The sequence below is a fragment of the Thermobia domestica genome, chromosome 9, assembly GCF_964235325.1.
Source record: "Thermobia domestica chromosome 9, izTheDome1.hap1.1, whole genome shotgun sequence".
In the NCBI taxonomy this organism is placed as follows: domain Eukaryota; kingdom Metazoa; phylum Arthropoda; class Insecta; order Zygentoma; family Lepismatidae; genus Thermobia; species Thermobia domestica.
Genome location: NC_137462.1, coordinates 103,548,768 through 103,572,414, shown reverse-complemented (window position 1 = coordinate 103,572,414; position 23,647 = coordinate 103,548,768). Strand labels below are relative to the sequence as shown.

The 23,647-nt window shown below is 35.3% G+C and overlaps 1 protein-coding gene across 3 annotated transcripts in view; it reads right to left on the bottom strand.

The window, feature by feature from the left end:
* The window catches only part of norpA (no receptor potential A), a 387,967-nt gene that overhangs the window by 290,386 nt on the left and 73,934 nt on the right, over window positions 1-23,647 (bottom strand). For all 3 annotated transcript variants that reach the window (XM_081771645.1, XM_081771642.1, XM_081771643.1), the window contains exon 2: window positions 9,257-9,307. The gene's annotated coding sequence lies outside the window, so the exon portion shown is untranslated. The remainder of the gene's footprint in view (window positions 1-9,256; window positions 9,308-23,647) is intronic.

Below are 23,647 nucleotides of genomic sequence, written 5' to 3'. Positions count from 1 at the left end.
TCTGTGTGCGTAGTTCTGAATTCATACCCAGATGAAGACATTTCGGATATTCAACTTACAAACATTTCAAAGTATGTAAACTGTACATACATATTTTTAAAAACTTCACTTTGCTACTTAAACGGAAAATTTCAGTGGTAGAGCGTTCACCTCTGGTGCTTTGGGTTCCTGGTTCGATCCCAGCTCGCGCCAAGTGAACTTTGTGATGGACAAACACCTTGTGCGTGGGTTTTCACGCGGTCCTCTTGTTTCCTCCCACTTTCTTCATTTTACCATTTCATTTGTTTCTCATCGTCACCGTCTCTTTTAGCCTAGCCGGTATAACTGTGGGACGTAAAACTAAAAATTTAATTTCATTTTCATTTAAATGGAAAATTCAACTCCAAAGAAACAGAAGCAAACACCACGCCCTGCTCATGGCTACAAGTTCAATTGCAGACCGTGTTGGAATGTAAATGGGGTGGACACACATTCCCTTGGAATTTGATCGTACTTCTATTTTCTGTCCGATTCAGTGTTTTATTTATTTCATTTCATTAATTTGTGTTTATCACAGTTTACTTCTTCATAAATAGTGTACGCGCCTTTGACGTGGGAGACCCAGAGGGAGCTCATGTTGTTTAGGTTCCACATTAAGCTGTAAGTCCACGTCTCATATAGCCTCGCGGCTGAAAGGACCGTAAATTCAATAAGGAATAGACCGTGTAAGTAGAAAAGGAGCAATAGTGGGAATCAGTGGTGTACGCAAGGTTGGATTTTGGATTTTAACACATACAAAATGCCATGGGGAAAAAATACTGAAGCGAAATATAAACTTTCGATGAAATGGAATCTCCGATTTCTCTCGGAAATTTATCGAAAGCTTACATTTCCAAATAACAATCGGAAAGACAGATGTGATAAAATAGGAAAAACGAAACTGATGAATCCAAAGATTAGAGGTTTGATCCGCAACAAGAAATGTTTTTCTGCAGTAAAATTAGGAAATAAGTAGTAACAATAACGTCTGAAAGCAACACGTGAAACATCAAGAAATACCTTGTTTCAAGCGAAAATGTCGCTTATGTGGAACAATAGCTGTCAGCATTCGTTGATAGTTTAAAGTTACATAATTCTACGTTAAGAGGTAACCTTTGAATGCTTTTCTTATTCCATTAAAATATCTCATTTCTTCAATTGTGCACATTGTATTATAAACTTTCGACTAGATTTTTGTACAAGCCAATAAAACTTGAAAGTAATAAATAATGTCTGTGTGTAAATAGGTGTTGATTAGTTTGAAAGAAAAAACAATGTTATAATTAACTGGAATTAATCATATTATTTAAATCATGAGAGACGTGCTAGAAGATATTGCGGCACGGAAAAAAAAGGATTCAAGAGTTAACTTCATTAAAGAGTTTCTGGACTGAGATGTTTTACATCACCGCATTACTCGTTTGGAAAGCATATGTGGAGTTTTGGTAGAGAAATCCGAGAGCGAGAGAGAGAAAAAAGAACTTTGGTTTGCGGAGAAATAGGCAAAGAGTCATTTATAGATAGATGTCACGATTGGACAGATTATAATCATTATCAAAAATACGTTGACTTTATATAGTACAAAATTCACTCAAGATTTTGCTTCTGCGGCGATATTCCTTTGAGATATCTGATCATATTAATATCACAAGTACTCTGCCATAATTGGTAAATTACTTGCCGAAACCGAGAATTTTCTTGCACTCTAATCTCTTCGTTTTCATGTATGATGTTTATCCTGTTTTGCAACCTCCTGTTTTTTTCCTGCTATCATACTTTCTTGCACGTCTCCCATTATTTAAATCATATGATGAATTCCAAATAATTACATTATTTTCAAAATAATCAACATTTATTTATACACAAAAAGCATTATTTATTACTTTGAAGTTTTATTGGCTTGTAGGGTAAATGAAGGGATATTCGCCATGCTGGGAAATTCGCCATTCTTGTGGTTTTTGTAACCATAAATAAAAACTATGGGTTGGAAACACTCACTTATGCCGCTAAAAAAATCAAGTAACATGTGCTTTGTTTGCACTCTGACATCTGCAATCTAGTGAACACAGTAGCAAGCAAGCAATGCAGTTTCTAATGCGCAGTTACGTCGAAACTGACGACAAAGAAAGGCGCAGAATTAAAGTAATACGTTGGAAATTCACATTTTCTTGTAAGGTAAGAATTATTTCAGTCTTGGTAATCTATAATATAAAATTGAAAGTGACTATGTTCGTGAGTTAATAACTCTTAAACCACCTGACCGATTTCGATCAAATTTCCAAATAGATAAGATTCGGGCCTGAGATTTTTTTTATAATTTCACTTTGACGGTACAACGTAAGGGAGGGGGAAGAGGGGAGATATATATAAGAGTGAAAATGAAAGTGACTGTCTTTGTGACTTCATCACACTTAAACCACCTGACAAATCTCGATCAAATTTTCAACATAGATAAGGTTCGAACTTGGTATGCTTTTAATAATAACATTTTGACGGTACAACTTAGGGGACAACGTAGGGGAAGGGGAAAGAGGACGATATTTAAAAGTGATCCAACTGGGGGATGGGACGGGGAGATATATAAAAATGATCGAAAATGACCAATATTAATGTCGAATCCATAGTGTTCGGGGTCGCAGTGATACTTCCGATGCTATGCCCCGCAAAACGGGAGAAGGAATATATAAAATCATTAAAAATGATCAACATTAGCGCCGAGTGCACAGTTCTTGGGGTCACTGAGATAAACAGTGACACTTCTGATGCCATTTAAATCCAAACTCAGCCCTGCAGCTTGGAGAGGAGGAGGAGACACATAAAATTATCGAAATCACCAACATTAGTGTCGAATCCAGTTTTCGGGATAGCTGAGATGAACAGACACATTTAAGATACCGTGGCGCGTAACATAGGGGAGAGGGATATATAAAATCATCGAAAATGACTCATACTAGTGCCTAATCCATAATTTTCGGGGTCGCTGAGATGAACAGTGACACTTCTGATGCCATTTACATCCAAATTCAGCCACGCAGCATGGGAAAGGAGGAGGGGGAAGAAATATATAAATGATCAAAAATGATAGATATTAGAGAGCGCATTAGTAATAGTAAATAGTGAGTGACTACCGGAACATATTACTATTTTTTCTTAATTCAACCCAGGAAAGCGGGTAACTGATGCTAGATATTGATATAATAACCGTAAACTGTAGTAATGTTGTGAAAAGATTTGCAAAGCGTGCATGTTCAAGTAAACATTTGTAGGTAAGTTCGCCAGAGTAACGTACAGTGTGGTGAATGTGAAAGTCCAGAAATTCGTCTGATTTTCGTTTAACTCGGAAGAACACATATGCAGCGAGAAAATCCAGTAACAAGCAAGACGTGGGGAAACTGGACTCCGATGGTAACAGTGACCCCACAACTTCAAGGAATGAATATCAAAACAGACACCAAAGTGCAGTGGATTCTCAGCAACCAGTATGTAGTGGAATAAAGAAGTAACAGGGAAAGCTGAACGGATCTAGTCAATATTTTGTAGTGACTGTGGAGAGGATTACTTCAATCCCGAAGGTAAAAATGTGGATTGGTACCAATGCTTAATTTGACAAATTTGGTTTCATGCGGACTGCGTCAAAGGTTCAATAAAAGGGTGTGGTTTGTGTACAATGTGCGATAATGGTAACACACTTGGTTTCGATTCAGAATCTGATTAAAAGAGAGTTTGTTAAGGTCGTATATATTTGTAGATCTGTGCTTACCTTTGTAATAGGTTTTAATTGTATCCTTTGAAACATGGTAATCATACATGCTTATATTGTATATTTCAGCATTTTTTAAAAAATCTTCTATGGTAATCCTGGCTCTTTTGCGCTTTATTGTCTTTGGCAACTGCTTTTGTATATAGGCCTACATACACTCTAAGTAACGATAACACGATGTATAGGTTATATGGCGAATTTCCCAGCATGTGATGGGAAGTTTTTCACTTTTCTTCATTTTTGTATTTTTTTTAATAAGGCATAAGTCTGAGTAACAGTGTTTATTTTATTTTCCTCATAATCTGCAATCACTAATTTATGTATAGCAGCGTTTCCCAAACGGTGTGCCGCGAAGAAGTCGAAACAAATTATTAATTCGATAGGAACCAAATTGCAAGACATAGGGGAAAATATATATTTGTATTTCACATTATTATGAACCTCTACCATAAATCTACAATTTTAAGTTCCATCCTGTGTTACTTATTTTTAATGTTGAAAAACGTATTTATCATTGTCATGACCATTATTGCTTCTTTATTGTTGCAGACTATTTCGTAACTTGTAATTTTAACATATCATTCAATGAATTCAACAGAGCAAACATGCATACAAATTACCTACATTTGTGTTTTAAAAGTATAGGAGATTTGTTTATTTATTCGCTATTTAGTGATCTTTCATTTTAGTTAAAGGTTAGATAGTTTTCGAAAGAGAAAATAGATTTTTAAAAACCCGAGTCCTATATTTCATTGCAATTGTTTTTTTTGTTTTAAAATTAGAATGAAAACTAAGCATAATGATTTACCACGGGGGGAAAAAATCAGTGATCGAGCTTTCTTCTCTATTAGGAATACACAGACTGAAACGTTCTTGTATTATAATAAGATTTCAACTTCTTCACAAGTATTATGTTGTATTAAGAGTTTGCAGTATACTTTGAAGGAAAATGAAAGTTTTCAATACAAAGTGTTCAACTATAAACTGTATTTTGTAGACAGCAACTATATAGTATTGTTTATCAAATTTTTACGAGAAAATGTTAAAATCCCATAAGAATCCAAACTATTTCCAAAACGAAAGTAACCAATATGCGTCTATAGATTGTCAACATCTCACAGAAATATTTTATGTACGTGTACTTCCTCGGTGTGTACAATGAAGCATAGAAGCGTCCTGGAACATTCAGGCCCAGAGTACCAACAGAAATACATGGTCACGGGATTTCCTTTGGATTTCAATGGGGTGTGCCTACTTACGGGACATTTACTTGGATGTCCAAAATATGCCCTGTGATTATTCCGCTAAGATTCCAGAAAAATTCCACACAGGAATCCCACAAGAAATTCTACTTCCGAGACATCCTGTGGACATCCAGATTTCCAAGAACTGACGCCCTTGGACATTCAAGGGATGTGTCTGTACTGTGTGGGAAGTTGGAGAGACATTTCATAATGTATACTGTCTATTAATATCAATAATTTAACTTCATGTTTTAAAATGTATTATCGTTTTCTGCCGTAACTTTCCGTGATTTTTTTTTTTTTTTTTTTAACTTACGCAATCTAGTTAACTACGAACTCAATACAAGTCAGAGAAGTCACGTGTGGACAACACGAAACATATTTTTTCCTTCCTTCTTTCTTTCTTTCCGGAAGTGTTAAGGTCAAACAGAAGAGTAGATGAACACAAAACGATCAGAGCAATAACTAACTACCCTGTCAAAATCTGTTTAGCAGTTCTTTCGCATGCAAATTCACAACTGCAACAAACAATTCCCAGACTTCAGCTGTTACGAAAGTTTCACACACACACTCACACAAATCTGTAACAACGCTTCTTTTGTTTTCAAATGAGAATTTGCAATAGAACTTGGCGAACGGACAAATTACTTATGTTTTGCAATTAAAAGAACAGTAAAATATGTTTGATATTATATAGTCTACAGTCTGACGTTAAGTGAGAAATAAAGTCTGTATGGAATATAAAAGAAACAGACAATTATATCTGTTGCCAAAATACATTATATTTTATGAGACTATGAATAATAATACTGATAACATACTTGAATTTATGAGCTCTCGGGTAACTGTGCATCAATTTAGTGATCGGGAAAAGAAACACCGATGACATATTTATTTAGACGTTCTGCTAATGTCAGCTTAAAAAGAAGAAGAAAAAGAAAGAAACAAACAAAGAAAGAAAGAAAGAAAGAAAGAAAGAAAACCTGTAAATTGAAATCCAATCGAAAATTAAAGAGATTTTATATATCCAGTGCGTTCAATAAGACCAGGACTATCTTGAAACAAATACTCAACATTACCAGGAGAATGTTATTACCACGTTAGTTTTATACCTACCTTCTTTCCTGCGCCACACTTGCGGGTTCGGTCGTAAAGGCTCTGAAATTTTTTGAGAAAGTCGTCCAATGGAATGCTTTTCACATTCGTGTTTCTTCATTCGCACCAACATACCGCAACTAAGTTGTATTAATGCAGTAAAACCGCGACTGAAAACTACAGAATGATGTAGATACGCACAGACATGATAGTCTTCAAGTTAGTGGAAGCAAAGTTCGCCGGCACATACTAGTTTTCTTGTTAGTCAGTTTTTGGCCCAAAGAAGTATCAAGTTCTTGAATATCCCTACTATATTGGTCTGATTTTGTCTCAGTGGATTTAATACTTTTCCATAAGCGGAAATCTGTCCTTTAAAAGGGAAACATTTTGAGTTTATTGAATCGATTCGAACGAATGTGACTGCGGTGCTGAATACTATTCCAGTGGACTACTTTCCTAGGGTGTTCCAGAGACTCTACGACCGGTCCCATGAATATGTGACGTGGGAAGAGATGTATATAGAAAATTAACGTAGCAATATTTTTTTCTAATCTTATGGATGTGACGATAACGACACGGACCCACCTCCAAAAATAAATTTCGGGATTCCTAAAAAACTTACAGGAACTGAGTTATGGAATATTGACGCAGACGAAAATAAAAGCTAATGTTCTGTTTAGCATTACTAGGTTACATTATCTGTACCAGTTATCCCATTATTTAGTATATATATGTATAGACAGATCAGAAATCCAATTTCCAGTAACCATGCATTTTTATATGCTGCATGTATTTTAAATATTCCGTCTCCCTCAGCCTAAAAGACATAATAATGTGTGATGTCAAACAAAAAAAAAATAAATAATTTTTCATTTTAAATATTTATAAAACCGTACTTGAATTGACCTCTAATGAAAGTGAACCGTGCGACATCCTTCAGGTAGAAGGAAAATACATGTCGCGATTCCTAGTATAATGCAAAATATATGTAGCTATACAGATACAATATATCATGTATACATACTACAGGATGTCCAATATACAATGCAACCCGGAGTTTGGGATAGTAGAACTTTTGAACCTGAAGTGATACACGAATAATGGTTATACTAAAATGAAGCCTTGTTCATGCATATATTTTTAAACTAGGAAGCAACGATTGAAGTGCACTAGGAACCACACAATGTTGCCAGATGTAACCGAAGGTGTAAATCTTTTTTTACATAGTGGAGTGGTTTGGAAACTATGGAGCAGAAAAAAGAATTTTTCATTTCCACCGATAACTAATCGGATGCGGCCTTTGTAAGGGGGAACTAGGGAAATCGTAGTTTTCATAAATTAACACTCTGAATTGGCAACCCTGCTGATGTTTCAGTGAATCAAAAGGTGTGTTAAGGATCTGTCTACATTATGCAACTCCTGAAAACAATGAAAAACAAATTTTGAAATTATCATGATAAAACTTACTTACATGCACCCGGCAACACTGCTACTATCAGAAATGAGTTACCAGCTCTACAGCGGATGCTGGGAGTGTCCCCTGTTTTGATTCAAACACTGGTTCACACGTTTCATCAGGTTGGCAACAACTTTACGAAGATTAGAAGTGTTAATGTTCTCAATGGCACTGCGAATGTTCGTTTCCAGGTCTTGAATAGTACCAGAATTGTTCTTTTATACCTCTTGCTTTAAATAGTCCCATAGAAATGAATAGCAGTCCCATAGAAATTCTTTTTTCTGCTCCATAGTTTCCAAGGTACTCCAACTGAACAAACTGAAAATTAACGATAGAACATCCATACGTATGAGTCAATTTACATGTTTTTCAAAAATATTGATTTACACCTTCGGTTACATCTGGCAATACTGTGTGGTTCCTAGTGCACTTCAATCGTTGCTGCCTAGTTTAAAAATATATGCATGAACAAGGCTTTATTTTGGTATAACCATTATTTGTGTATCGCTTCAGGTTCAAAGATTCTACTATCCCAAACTCCGGGTTGTATTGTATATTGGACACCCTGTATTATACATGTTTATTTGGTACCTATTGGGTTTTTCTCATGTAAGTGATACAATGCAACGATTGTTTACATCAAAAAATTTGATGAAAACAAAATTAAGCATACAAATATGTACTAAGTCTGTACGCAGCAAAATTCCAGCATCATTCCTTCACTGACACATATTACATTCCAAACAATTCAACGACAATGCAATTAATGCAGCTTAATCCATACTGGTAGCATAGCCAGTGAACAAAGAATTTCTGAAATACTAGAACAACAGATTTCCGAAAAATTTTCACATGTTGAAATATTTTTGGCCAATCTTATTTTATCTCACCACGATTAGCGGCCAGGTTCTCTTCCAGAAAATTTTGCTCCCCCCTTCATCAAGGAAATATATATAAGGGCTATAGCCCCCCTTGGCCCTCAGGTATACACTGGATAAAATGGACTTCAATCCTGTTTTACACTGGATAAAGCGGCAAACTAAGGTTTAGCCCCTCCCTTCATCATATCCTGGATCCGCCACTATATATGTTATATATAGAGAGGGGCTGCCCAAAAACACTATTTGCTAAAGAACGTGTTCTGCATAGCAGTGGCATGTGTGGAAGAAACACGACTATACTGCAATTAATATTACTTGTCCTTTCTGACAGCTCGCTGCGCGCACGTGGTGCTCACTGCTATGTTGCCAGCTTTTGCGTCGGGTACTGAAACATGAAATTATTCACTGCGAGTAGATCTCACTTTTTATATAATTAAGTGACACAAAAGAAAACTAAAAAGAATGCTCTCTACAAGCAGCAGGTCCATTACTCAAGTTGACATTAAACTAAAATAATATTCATTTGTTTATATTTAAATTGTCAACGTGCGGAAAGGGTAAAATGTTTACCATTGTAGAGCGGGAGAAATGAGCCACTATAATTGGCTGAACGTGCCGTTGCCTTAGAAACAGTTGTTTTTGCCTGATTGTTATGATAACGTGCAGGAAGGAAATAAACAGAGGAGAGCAACTGTCAGAAAGGACAAGTTGTATCAAATGACTGTAGTAGACCAGCTGAACGACAGACCTTAGATTAAGGGCTCCTCAACTTACATTAGCTTACTTACTAGTTGATACTTACGATTCTACATGGGAACAGGATATCTTCGCGCAATAGTCTCTTCCACTTGGCCTATAAAGACAAGAACAAAATGTTACTTAAGATTTTTTTTTTTTTTTTACCTTACATGTGTCTTCTTAAGAGTACCACTCAGTTTCAACATCATATTAAAGTCAAAAATAATATGAAAATGTCCCTGTATAATTACTTAGTGCATACCCACTTACAGTTAGAAATGATTTTGTGGATGTGCTCTCCATGATTAAAAAAAAAATACGTCTTCATATCATTATCGCGTCTTCAGATTACATAACGAACTGAGTGAGAACGAAGGCCACGTCAAAACTGATTAAAGTGTGGGATGTGTCGCCTAGGCCAGGCTGAAACGAAGGCTGTAATGCAACGTTGCCTTGTGTTGCGAGAATTCATTCTTCTTCACCTGTGGTAAAAATGTGTGGCTAAATGTGTGGCTAACGCAGTACAGAGCGAGCAAATGACATACATCTCGTTCTCCGTTTTAACACGATAGACAAGACTTGGCAACATCGCATCCCTCTGATTTGTTAACAGTGTTTAAAGGGAACTCGGAATGCGCCCTTCAAATGCCATAAACGTTGTCCCTTACCATAGTTTACTCAATACCATATCTTATAACAAATTACGGACAGAAATTTTAAGATTATTCTCTCATTTCTCTAATATTTTGAACACAAAAAATGTGAAGAAGTGGGAGAAGGATTGATGAACACTATGCCAGGTTAGACTTCACTTAACGACTGTTTTATGAATGTTGGTTGGTTTGTGGTTTAACATTTTCAGCACCAAAGTTATATGAGAATAATGAGATATGGAAATGCAGCTTAACTGTAATCTGAACCACATGAGCTCTCATCGGATATTTCGCGATTAAGGCGCGTACGCTAACCATTTAGCCGCAAGGGATGTTAAAAGAAACGTTGTCACTTAACGTGGGGTACGAACCAGGTGAAAAATTTCTTGAGAGATTATTATTTATAAAAGTTCTGTGTGTGATATCCACCGGCGCCTCTGGCGGAGGGGGAACTAGGGGGACTCATCCTCCAATATTTTGAGCCACAAAATATTTAATATTTTATTCTAATTTATTTACTAAAGACAGAATGACATATAAATAACTAACTATATTTATTTGTAATATAATATTCAGACTGTGAAACGATTATAACAGAATTCTTGATATACCTTAGGGGGTCCGTGAAGGTAAGCAGAAAGGTAACAAATTGAATCGAAGATAATAAACAGTTTGAGCTAGGTTATACCATTTAAATCACGTTCTTTCATGCCCCCCCCAAAAAAAAAAAATTACATGCGAGAAACGCTAGTGGTGATATCTACGAAACTTTTGACTAAGTGTAGACTACTTTCAGCAGAAAAAAAATCTAATGATTGGGAACTTGAAACTAAAGGTACTTATTTTAATTCAAGATAGAATAAAGTTAAGAAAAAGAACTTCTTTTCACTGGTGCTGAAGAATTTAAATTTGAAATTATCTGCCGTATTATTAAAGGCATTTCCGCTTATTATAAACTTGGATAACACCGTGACCTCGAATTTATGTACGAAAGCATGCACGTTGTATGTCAAATATCTTTCACTATGACTGTTCACCTTCATGTTTAATTCCTTATTAATCATTTTCGACTTGGACAACAACGATAAAGAAAGTATTTTCTCATAAAATTTACGTTTTTTTTTTTTGGTTAACTTTTTGACCGACGTCTCAGATATACAGTTCACATCTAAACAACACTTCAGAAACAGTGTGTGCGCTCAGATACTTTAGTTTTCAAATCACAGTAAGACAAAACAAAGTCATGTACAAAAAAGTAGCATATTTTATATACAACCTGTTTGCACAATATACTATTTTCTGTCGTTGCAGACTGTATACATCATAATCACATTATAAATTATTGCAGTTCATAGCATGATAAATAGAATATATATTGTTCAATAACATTAGCCTGCGATGGTTCTATTTTTCAACATTTGATGATGGATTCGAACAGGCCCGTATCTAGGGGGTCTGGGGGGCCGCCCCCTAAATTTTTGCTGACCCCCCTAAAATGTTCACGGTAGGCTTGCAAATGAACTATAATATGGTGATGAACTATAATATGGTTCGATCGTCCCCCCCCCCTACATTTTTGGGCTGGCTACCGGCCTGGATTCCAATGTATCTTGGTGCGCTTAATCCAAAAATGACCTTAGTTTGTTTCCATCACGTCAGACTTGTTTGCAAATGGCAATGTACCAAATATAGTATATGTTGAAAAATATCACAAATATGCTACTTAATGACATAGTTTGATCATCGATATTACTTTACGATTATCTCACATGACTCACTGATGATCTGGAGCACAAATGGTAAATGTTCGTAACGTTCTTGTAAGTGTACAAAATATCTTATGGGTATTGACGTATACCTGTTTCCGTTGTGAAGCAGGCCAACTGTCAGGCTTCCTTTCGAGGAATCGATGAACAGTCTCCAATCAGGGATTTCGTACTTAATATTAAATGTATGAGACAGTCCACATATATGACTAGATCTCCTTCTTACGACAAGTCTGGAAAAAATGTTGTTCTCTGTACCTGAACCAGGATAACGAAGCGCCAGTTGCGAGTAAAGACTTCTCTTTCAGCCTGGAACCAAGCAATTCTGCCGCCTCTTTGGTGAGATGAAACTCGCGAATCATATCGTTCAGTTCCGATTATGTAAATGGTTGTAGTACAGACCGCTTTGTAAGCCTTGTCGTTCTTGACGGTGTCTTCACGTCCTTCACTTCCGGAACCATCTACAATACGTCAGATAAGTGTTCTGGTTACATAGGACACGTCTGGACCATGAGAGACAGGACGTGACGCCAACGGTACATTTGGATAGACGATGTTCTGTTTAGTCTTGATATTGAAACCATAAACACTGGTTAAACAAAAGTAACAATCAGCACTGTGATTTTGTGGCTTTCTCCAGAGCATTAGAACGCCAAATCTGAAAGCCTGTTGTTCCCCCGTTGACTACCGTCTTAGCGCTTCAACACACGTATAGCAAACATAGTGAGGCGCCCAAAGGTGTCTTGTTGCCCTACTTATACACCAAAATACGCGAGATACACTTGCCGCACGAACGTTATTTTCTGCCTTTCCAATATGACTCACCACAAATGTAACAAAAGGAATCTGCAGACGTTTTACAGCTTCTTGACGCCATGTCGAACACTATATTTGCTGTTCCGCCGACAACACACGTTTGATCGCGGATGATACGTACGGACGGTTGCACCAGCACTAACAGTTGCAGTGTACACCATATTTAATGACGCAAGTGCTGCCATCTACTGTTTTATGTCTACGATTCATTTTTATCGTAAACAAACAAATGGAGCATTTCCTATGTCCTGACATTTGTCCGTACGTCTCATATTCGTAATATTTTTAGACATATAACACACTGCAATTTGCAAACAATTCTGACGTGGTGGACACAAACTACGGTCATTTTTGGATAAAGCGCACCAAGATACATAGGAATCCATCATCCACATGACAACAGAAATAATGCAGGTCTGTGTAATTAGTAACTAATTCATGTATCTTTACAACGTCAATTCTTCAAGATTATAGATATTTAAATTACAACGACCAATGTTAGGTACTCAAGAAAATACAATAGTCAACGAATTTTAAGAAGTCTATTAAACTGGCGCACATCATTATAGAAAAAATGAAATGAAATATTTGTTTTACGTCCCACGATTAGGCTAAAGGAGACGGTGATGATTAGAGATGAATGAAATGGTGGAATGAAGAAAGTGGGAGGAAACGGGAGAACCCCGAGAAAACCCGCGAGCGCGGTGTTTGTCCACCATCAAGTCCACACGGCATGAGCTGGGATCGAACCAGGGAGCCCAAGCACCGGAAGTGGACGCTCTACCACTGAGCCACCGCGCCCCCCGGCACAGCATTATAGAAATGTAACATAACATTAAACGAAGACTCGGGACATTTTTAAAAGTTTGGCTTACCCAAAAACTCCTTTATATGTTTACTCTGTCTGTCCATGTGTCCGTCCGGGAGAGAGAAAATCTCAAGAGCTGCTTGATGGATATCCATCAATTTCGGTCACCACGTAGAGTGTCAAAAGTTACGAATCGAGTTCTTTGAGGTGGTGATCCACCCAGTTGATCCCAAGATATAGACAATCAGAAATATGTTCCTCATGCATTCTTATCGGAGTAGTTATGGATATCATCCTTGTTTGATACACTACCGGCAATGCCATTGAAAATTAGTGGATTAGTAACATGCACAGGATGAAATATTTAGTCTGTCTGTGGAATACAATGCTAAAATGAAACTAATTGACTTTCTTCTTGACAAATCTAAAAATTCTTTTTTTTTTGTTTTGTTTAAATTTTAAAATATTTATTTATCTTACTAAAGTTTCTGAGCAGGAAATGTAGTATGAGGGGAACTAGTAAAATCCAAAATAATAATAATAATAATAATAATAATAATAATAATAATAATAATTCTCACGTTATACACACTGTGACAAACATACGGCGTATACAAACATACATATGGCGTACACTGTAACACTTACTTGTTCTTAATGTGTAACGTTTCAAAACATAAGAAGTGAAGGAAGAGAAAAAAAAACTCTAGAAAAAACTCCAGAAGTTAAACTCCAGATAACATACATACTTAATAGTTTGAAATCAAATATATCTGTTACTGAAACAAGTGAAGTTACGCAAAACAATTCCATTTCATTTGAAAAAAAAAAAAAAACAATCGTTTAATATAATTTAAACTAGAATTATACAATGGCTTAGGAGAAATAGAAGAACCAAACACTAAAATACTGATATCACAAATAACGTTTCTTTGTAGTCAATATTTTTTTTAAAATTAAATCTTTCAATTTTACGTCCCACGGTTATGCCGGTTAGACTAAAGGAGATAGTGATTATGAGAAATAAATACAATGGTGGAATCAATAAAGTGAGAGGAAACGGGAGAACCCCGAGGAAACCCACACACACTGTGTTTGTCCACCACAAAGTTTACTTGAAGCGAGCTGGGACCGAACCAAGGATCTCAAGCACTAGAGGTGAACGCTCTACCACTGAGCCACCGTGGTTCCTAGTCAATATAGTTCTAATACATTAATTCAACACAAGTTAGTAATCAAATCTTCCCTAAACACACAAGTGTTAAAAATCCATACATACTATCTTCAAATTATACTGGATTTTTAACTTAGTAACACCACATAATTATATACAAAACTCTTCAACAAATTTTCTCCATACGTTCGTTCAGCCGCAACATATGGAAACGAGAATCATAACTCGTGTTTCCGCAAATAAAACGAAGAAGAGTAGACTAGTGACTCTGCCGGGCTTGGATATGTATATACACAAGAATAATAAATGACAATATTCTCACGTTGCAGATTCTAACTCTATAATCTGTAGACAGTTAATGACCAAAACAACAATCGTTTATAAAGTTGCGTAATCAGTGAGTCAGCCTCCAATTTCCTAAGCGAAGAGCTTTCTCCTCTAAAATTCTTGCTGTGAGATTAGACTTTATTATTATTATTATTATTTATTTGTTTATTTTTTTTTTTTAGTGTATGGACTGACTGACTACATCTTTCCCAGAGATTAAACCAAAACTTAAACGAATTAATGCTATCATAGTAAATTAAAAAAAAAACTACAATATTTTTCGTATCTAGTTCTTGTGGTGGACAACTACCGTGTGCGTATTTATTATTTCTTTTCTATAGGTTTCCGTTGTGCACTGCTAGAATTTTTGTTAGATATACGCTTGATTGTTTTCCAAAATATAGTTTATACCTATCCTTATACCTCCATCGTATCTGAAATTAAAAATAAATAAAATGAGCCAGCCATTTTAGTCCGTCACGTATGAGTGGATGATGTCCCTCGGCGATCACATTACTCGGGGAAATGAGTACGGAAGAAAGAAATGGCGAAGGAAAGAAATGCCCCCAGGACCTTTGTTAGGCACCATCCTGCATTTGACTGATGTGAATGGGGAAAACTCAGGAAAAACTTCAGTCAGGATGGCTGGCCTGAAAAGTATTGTATATTTTTTCCACCGAGTGTCCCCACCGGCAATCGAACCCGGGACCGCTCGAGTGTGCTCCTCATAAATTAACTTAGAATTTATATTGACTTCGAGTTCGCAGTATTATTCTAACGAGCAATATTACGAACATTGAAGTAGCAATGGCCGTCAATGGACGGCCTTTAAAGATATAGTAATCTGAACCTTTCTTTAGATTGATTTCAAGTTCCACGATTTACTATTCTATACCGAGAAACAAAAGAATTAATGTCGGCTTGCAAAAAGTGCATATCAGTGTACTTACGTATTTCTCTGAAGACTCATCAACATCGAGAAGAACTTAAAATCTCTCTCAGATATGAATATTAGGATGGTGCGAATAAAATGTCCACACCAGAAGAGTCATTTGCAAACGCCATAAAATGAAAATCACAATACCTAGTTAAAAATATAGTCGATGTCTACAATAATATATACTGTCTTTGCCATCGCTCAGCTAACGAGTGAATTCAACGGGGGTGGGGTGGGGGGAGTCTAAAGTATATGATGAGAAGTCATCAACCGTACATTGCAATTCCCAATATCTTTCCTCCCAAGAAGTGATAGTGATGCCAGAAGAGGTGGTAACTAGTGGGAGAGATATAGGAAGAATACTGCAACACACGGAGAATCTGCAACGTTCTTTCCGCGACAGCATCATTGCAAAATATGAAGACACCAGGTCTATTATTCATTGCTAGACCCTGAACAATTGAGAACAAGTTTGTGATGCATTTTATGGAGTTCAGCATTGTAACGATTTGCATTAATGGTTCCACCTCAACTGAGAAAGACATGATGAATCATTCCCACCATAGACCACCAGCAACAAAACCCGTTTAAGAGGTTTGAGAAACCGCCATGGACGTTGATCATGATCCAAGTACTATCTTAACCCCTGACTATACTAATAGCAGACCCATTTTTTATACGAAGTTACAATCCGATGCAAGATACTCTCCTGATTATATATATTCACTACGAGAATACTACACTACCAGATAAAAATTCTTGTTGGCCGGTACCAACTCTTATGGCTCTCGTGATTCCAACTTTTTCACTTTACCGATTCCACGGAGTGGGCAAACGATAGTGATATGGTTTATGGTATATGCCTAACACGTCTGCAATGATACGAACACTTTTTCCGAGAGTTTGCTTTCACGGTGTTCTTGAGATCATTCGAACATGATGTTAGTCGTGCCCACGAGGCTAGTTTTTGAATGTGTCACCGGAACGAAATTTGACAACCGGCGATGAATGGTGGCTTCATTCACCATTCTTGGACCATTAACTGTGTTTTATTTGTTAAGCTACTTATCTAGAGCCATGGAGTTTGTTCATTCTTGGACCAAATGTATTGTTAATGTCTTTTGTGGCTTGCTATGCATAAGGTCCCATTTGAATTAGAGAAAAAATCACTCGCAATTATGCGTTCTTCATGGTGCACTTTCATACGATCCTGTTCAATAACGCACCACTTCCTGACTTTCTGGGTATTTTAGTCTGATGGACGTGTGCTGAGCTTGTGGTGTTAGATGGACGTGTTGTGTTGCTGAGATATCCATCACATATCAAAGCGAAGATTTTATTCGTGTCAACTTAATAAATACTAGCTGAACCTGCGCTATTTACACAGCGCACAGTTCTAATATGAGCGTGAATCTTCTTTCCACTTCTTACTATATATGTGCAAGTTCTTTCACGATCGCAAGTAAAGGATAGGAAAACTCAAAAGGGAGTGAATTACTATAGACAAACATATAAATGTAATATTTTAATATATAGAATGTTGGGGGGAGTTTGGAGTTTCTAATTCATGTATGATCAGTGTTTTCTATCTTCTTGCATGCAGTATGTAATAAGCAAATACGTTACATACACAATTATAATGTCAGTGATATATAGTGTTCATTGGACAAAATGCTCCAAGAAGAAAGATTCATCTTAGACTGCAGAAATGGTTATCCTTCCTTTCTCATTATTATTTGGCCATGAAACAAACGCCTGAGACATATGCAACCCATATATACAATTATGCGGTGTTGGAATGTATAATGCGTAGGATATGATGCTTTAGTTTTTTTTTTAATTTCAGCACTTCCAGTGTACCCGTAAAAATGTAGTAAAGAACTAATGATTATGTTTTTTTTTTAATATTGAATTAGAACTGGACAATCTAAGCAAAATTTGCAATCGATCAGTGAAACCGTCATTTTTGTAGACCCTGTAGTTTTCGAGATCTCATTGTCGAAAGGATTGGCCACAAACATATAAACGTCCACAAACATATAGTTTAAAAGAACTCCAAAGATGGCAGCACAATTCATTTGCATTCAATTTGGAGAAGGTTTATTACAGTACAAAGGCTTTGAACAATAATTTTAAAATATAAACTTTATAAAGAAAAGATGTATTTAAAGAATTTATTTAAAGTACACATACTCTAAAATATTGTCCTTTTTAAAAGGTGAAATCAAAGCTTTGAAATCGTAAATCGTAAATCAAAGCTTTGAAATCCAAAGTTAGAAGTTGGAGTTCAGGCATTTTTATTGTTATTGTAGCATTTTAATAGATATATTACATTTTGTGTTTTTTTCAATTAACAGTTAGGCTTCTTCGTTCTAAATTTCAATTGCTTACCTTAAGTAATTTTGTTACGTATATCTATGTTCATTTGTAATTTTGGTAAAACCCAATTTCGACGAACTCCAAATCCTAGACTATGTATATCAACACTTATGTTAGGGTTAAATTATAATACTCAGAAGACTAAAACTAATAGTTATTTTAAATCATATATATTTAAAATTATACGTTAGCACTATTTTTTGTTTTAACCATGAAAGTTTGTGAAAATATTCCTGAAGTGTTATAAAATAAATATAATTCGCACATATTGAACTTAAATTTATTTCAACGTAAAAATACGTCCTTACAATTAGTTCATAGTTTTGTAGTGGAACGCCAAATTCCTTTTAGTTTTTAAATCTTTGCGATTAATTTTTTTTTATCGAGTTTTGGCTCTTTGGTATTTAATTTACAGGAAATAATATTTCTACTTATGATGATAACTACGATCTAAGATGATCTCTTAATCCTAAAACTTTAAAGATGTTGGAAACAAATTAATAAATTTTTGAATTACTTTCTTGAAAGTAGAAGAAATTACTCTGAAATCAATTCACTGATTTAAAAGTGTTACAGGATGAAATTCTGTTGTCAAGCCATTTTTATTTCTGACTTACAGGAGAAGAAAAGAGTTATGCACTTCTTTCCTAGTTGTAGTCAATATAAAAAGAATCCATCTGGAAAGATTTGTCGGGCACGTCTCGTGCACGCTTAATTATATAATCCTTACTTAATGACACAATACAAGTGACATCATTCACCTGAAATTACTCCTTAGCCGAATGCAAATTACAGGTTAATACATTTCAATTCGAATCACGACTTCATTAAACAACAACACATTCATACGCACTGTTTGTATCTCTCTGTCAAGAAAAAGTGTACTAGTAAATAATACAAAACCTATTGCAAAAGATATAAGTAGAATGAAACAGGTAAGACAAAATAATCCGAAAACTCTAATCGTTTATAATCTGAAGTTATAAGTGGAAAATTTCCCTAACGTACAGTATTATGTATTTTTTGTAATACAAAGCATTTATCATGATTAGTTAACAGTTTAATAATAATAATAATAATAAATCTTCATTGAACCAGTTGAGAATGCTTCAAAACATTGCCAGAACGAACTTAAAAAGAATAAATTTTCTTATTAACTTCTATAGGCTTTATACTAATTGTTCTATGCACTTTATTAAACAATTCTTGTAATACAGCTATCCATTTATATTTTCCCTTAGTACTCAATTTTTTCCCCACATATGTTGTTTAAAGGTTTTGTTAAAACGTTCTACTATATGCTGTTTTATGAAGACACATACTCAAATTGGAGGGCTCAAAATTGAAAAATTCGCAAAATATATCTTTATGACTTACGGCTCCTTAAAATTCCCGAAATTTGAACTTTTTTTGTCCAATATCTCGGGAACGGTAAGAGTGACGCGGAAAATTCCATAAGATAGTTTTAGATGTTCTATCGAATGGAGGGCTCCAAATTAAAAAAAAATGCAAATAACACACACAGAGAGACAGACAAAGAGAGAGAGAGAGAGAGAGAGAGAGAGAGGAGAGACAGAAAATTCAGTAACAAACTTTTTACGTTCATTGAAAATCATGAAATATTTATAAGGATCATGAATGTTTGGAATGGATAATGTTTCAATATTTTGCATAAAGGAGTTTTAGGATCAGGGATAATATCAAAAAATTTAATCATCACACATTTTTATAGTAGTTCTTACTACTCAACAATAGCAAAAATAATGCATTGAAATATGCCCATATGACACCACGTTTGTTTAATACCTAGGTAATAAAAATTGACCATACAATTTTCATTATAGGTTACTGTTGTTGGGGAAAAGTTTTATAAAATCAATATATGCCCTGAAAGTTGGAAAGAAGTAATTTATGTTATTCTTATGTTTCTATTTGTGTTGTGTTTTTGGAAAATGTCTTGTCAAATTAATGAATATCAAAGTGTAAATTCATATTGAGAACAAGGATAGTAATCAGTTTGCAAATCCGGTCAAGGAGATTGTGGTATTGACCACTGAGGCTTTTGGTCAATGTTCATTTATATATAGTGTTCCATGATGATTAATGATGTACGGAAAAGTTTATTCTCTATTTGTTCACGTAGATGAATTTAGTAACTACAATTCCTATATACGTGCTTATATTTCAGATACAAATATTACGTTAATTAGATCCCCTACCAGCTGCCGCAAAATGGGCTCTGTGGTGGACAAACACCATTTGTGTGAGCTTTCTCAGGGTTCTACAAATTTCTTGCCCCACTTCCGTCTTTCCACCATTATCATTCATCTCATCATCATCTTCCTTAGCCTTGGTTCGTAATCATGAGTCTTTAAACTAGAAAAAAAAAAGTAACATCCCTTATGACCATGCGCATTGTCAGAAATATTCGATGGAAGATGTCACAAATGTAATAAAAATATCACCTCTTCCTATTACTTTTTGTAGAATTTGTGTTCACTTCTTTCTCTGACTATCCTTCATATCGACTAAACATGTCTTCCCACTCCATGTTCAGATTCCAGATACAAGCTTCCGGTATTCCATCTTTCATTATTTGTCCATTTCATTGGAATACGTCAGTTTAACTGTAGCTCTTTCTTTTTCTTTAACATGCGACAATGCAATGTGCGACAATACCTCCCTCTAAGAAACCCTGGAAATATACAGTATGTATTACAAGCGAGGATCTCATCTGGATCTCTCGTACAATGCAATTATCGTGCGGCTCCAAACAATCGCTTATACATTTTCTTCCAGCCTCAGTTAGCTTTGCACAATCACGGAAAGATGTGGACTTTTGAGTTTCAAAAGAACGATGAATTTCGAAAAAAGTACTTATTGAGGTTTAACAAGAACTCAAAATGTGTTACTACGCAAAAATATGTGGGTACCCTAATGGGGTTCACGGGTACCTTATTTCTGCATTTTTAAATATTTTGAAATGTTTAAAACTGGTTACACAGAGAGGCGAAAGACCCTAGCCATCTTCTAGTCACGAACCTGCATCAACCTAAAATACATCTTACAAATTCTTAAAAGTGCGTTTATTTAGTATTAAATACTGTAATACAATTGAGTTAATGCCTTACTTTGTATTTCATGTGTAACTACTAAAATCAGCTATGACATATCAGATATTCAGTTATTAGGGGGGACCTCTATAATTGGGCACTTAGAATGGAGCAAGAGGAGCAAATACACCTATTATTATTATTATAAGCAATATATAATACATTTAAATGTACTCTGAACTTCCCTACTAATTTAGAACGTAATTTTTTTTTATCTTACTGACAGTGTGTTTTATGGCCGATCAAATGGAGACATGGGCGCCCCAAAAGGTGGGCAGGGTGGGGTTCGGACTCCTCCTTGGCTCACGAAAATGCATTAAATTTCTTTAAGATTTTTCTAATAAAAATAAAAATACCAAACGTAATATATCAATTTAATTTTTGAAAATTTTCTTCGGGCGCCCATGAATGGAGAAGATTCAACTATGCAATTCAGGTCAGTGCATCGGGTTCCAACACCAATATTTCAGGTTTTGTAAACTGGGATTCCCTACTTTTTAAGGATTTTGGTTTACGAAAAACTCGTTTATATTTTACTTTGTCCGTTTGTCTGCCCAGGAGACAAAATCAAGAACACTACTTACTGGATCACTATCAATTTTGGCTGGGTTACACATAATCAAAAGTTGGGAATAGGAGTTCGTTGATGGAGGTAATCCATTCACCGGAAGCGGTAAAAACACACACACACACACACATAACAATTCATGATTTTAATGTCAATTCCTATATAGCAAAAAAGATAATAGTGAGAAATTGTTTCATAATAGTGAGAATTGATTAAGCATCTCAAGAATACATTTCATTCCCATCCTTAGCTCTCTACTCAATCCAGAAGAGAAATATACTACAATTTCCGGTTTCAATATTGATCTACAGAGATGCCGAGAAAAGAATTTAAAATAGATTTAGCGTTCTAAGAATAAGTATCATCCTCTTTTAATCTTCTATTGAACTGGAAGTATCACAGATACTTCAACGTTGACCGATATAGGTTAGAAACTGTAATGGATAGTCCGAAATAGTTTTGTGCAATCGATTAAGCATACCAAGGATATATACTCAGTCTCTTCTCTCATCTCAAAGTGGCTGATTGAGAAAATATCATGCCATCACTAAATCTTAAATAGAATAAAAATCGGTTGTCATGGCAACATTAACATTTTCTAGTAGGGAATGTAGGGTGAGGGAAAATTCATTATTGAGACGTTAAAAAAAATCATGCTTCAATTTTCTTCTGACAAACCAAACTCCTTCATGCGGTGTACACCGTGATAATGTTACTTCTTCATTGAAGTAAGGTAGCAATCAACGTTAGATCAACACCATAATGCTGTGTCCTCACCGGAAATCGAACCACGGATCACGAGCGCGCAAACTATGTGGCTGCTTGGATCTTACTGCCACAGCACCTACTTTATGAACAGTTAATTGACAATATTAGTACCGTTAATGTTTTACTATGATTAAAAAACTGAGTCAACCACTTAAAGTATTCTCTCCCTCTGCAAGCTTATTAGATCACACTATATGTATTTATTATACGTACAATGTTCTTCGATGCTAACATCGCTCGTAACATGAAGAATGCACGGAATGACATTGTGTTAAGATTACAAGGCGCACATTGAAACACTTTAAAGACATTAAAATCAAATTTTCCAAACGACAATAGAAGTATCAAAAAGATACTGCTCACAATTCATTTATCGTTTGTTTGTGAGAGAGTTTCGTACAGTGAATTGAGGCTTAATCACGGTTAGAACATGACCATTTGCTACTCAATAAGAACAGTGTTCGCATATTACGTAAGATTCCTAATAACAGTTTAATGATAAGATTTAGAAAGTATCCACATTTTTTTAGTGATACATATACAGTAAGCATTTTTATAAAATTGGGACTTCTCTAGACATTTTATACTATATTATACTATACTATACACGATATTATATATATATATATATATATATATATATATATATATATATATATATATATATATATAGTAAATGTCTACATCAACATTGTGCAATGAAGGCACGTCAGAAAATGTGTTAAAAGTGTGGAAATTGCTTTAATAAGATATTCATAGTGTGTACTGGAACTCTATTTTTCCCCGCCAGAAGAAAGAAAGCACTGGATATAATGAAATAAATAGGTATCAATAAACGTGTACACCAGGATCCACTGCCTCTTAAATAAGTAAATTCGTAATCTCCTCCAGGTGTTCGTTCCCAGCGAACTGAACTCAGGCCACGTTCGGCAATCATTTGTTATATGTTGACAAACAAGTACTGAATTAGCCTTTTAAAATTACTAACCCATTTATTTCAATACGAATTCCAATAATTTGTAGAAAATCTTCAGGAAGCATGTTAAGCTAACCCATACAGAACTTTTACCAGGAGGGATCATGTGATACAGCTCGGAAGTTGAATGATTTATTCTCTCTCTCTGTGAATGTTACTTTACCTGAGCC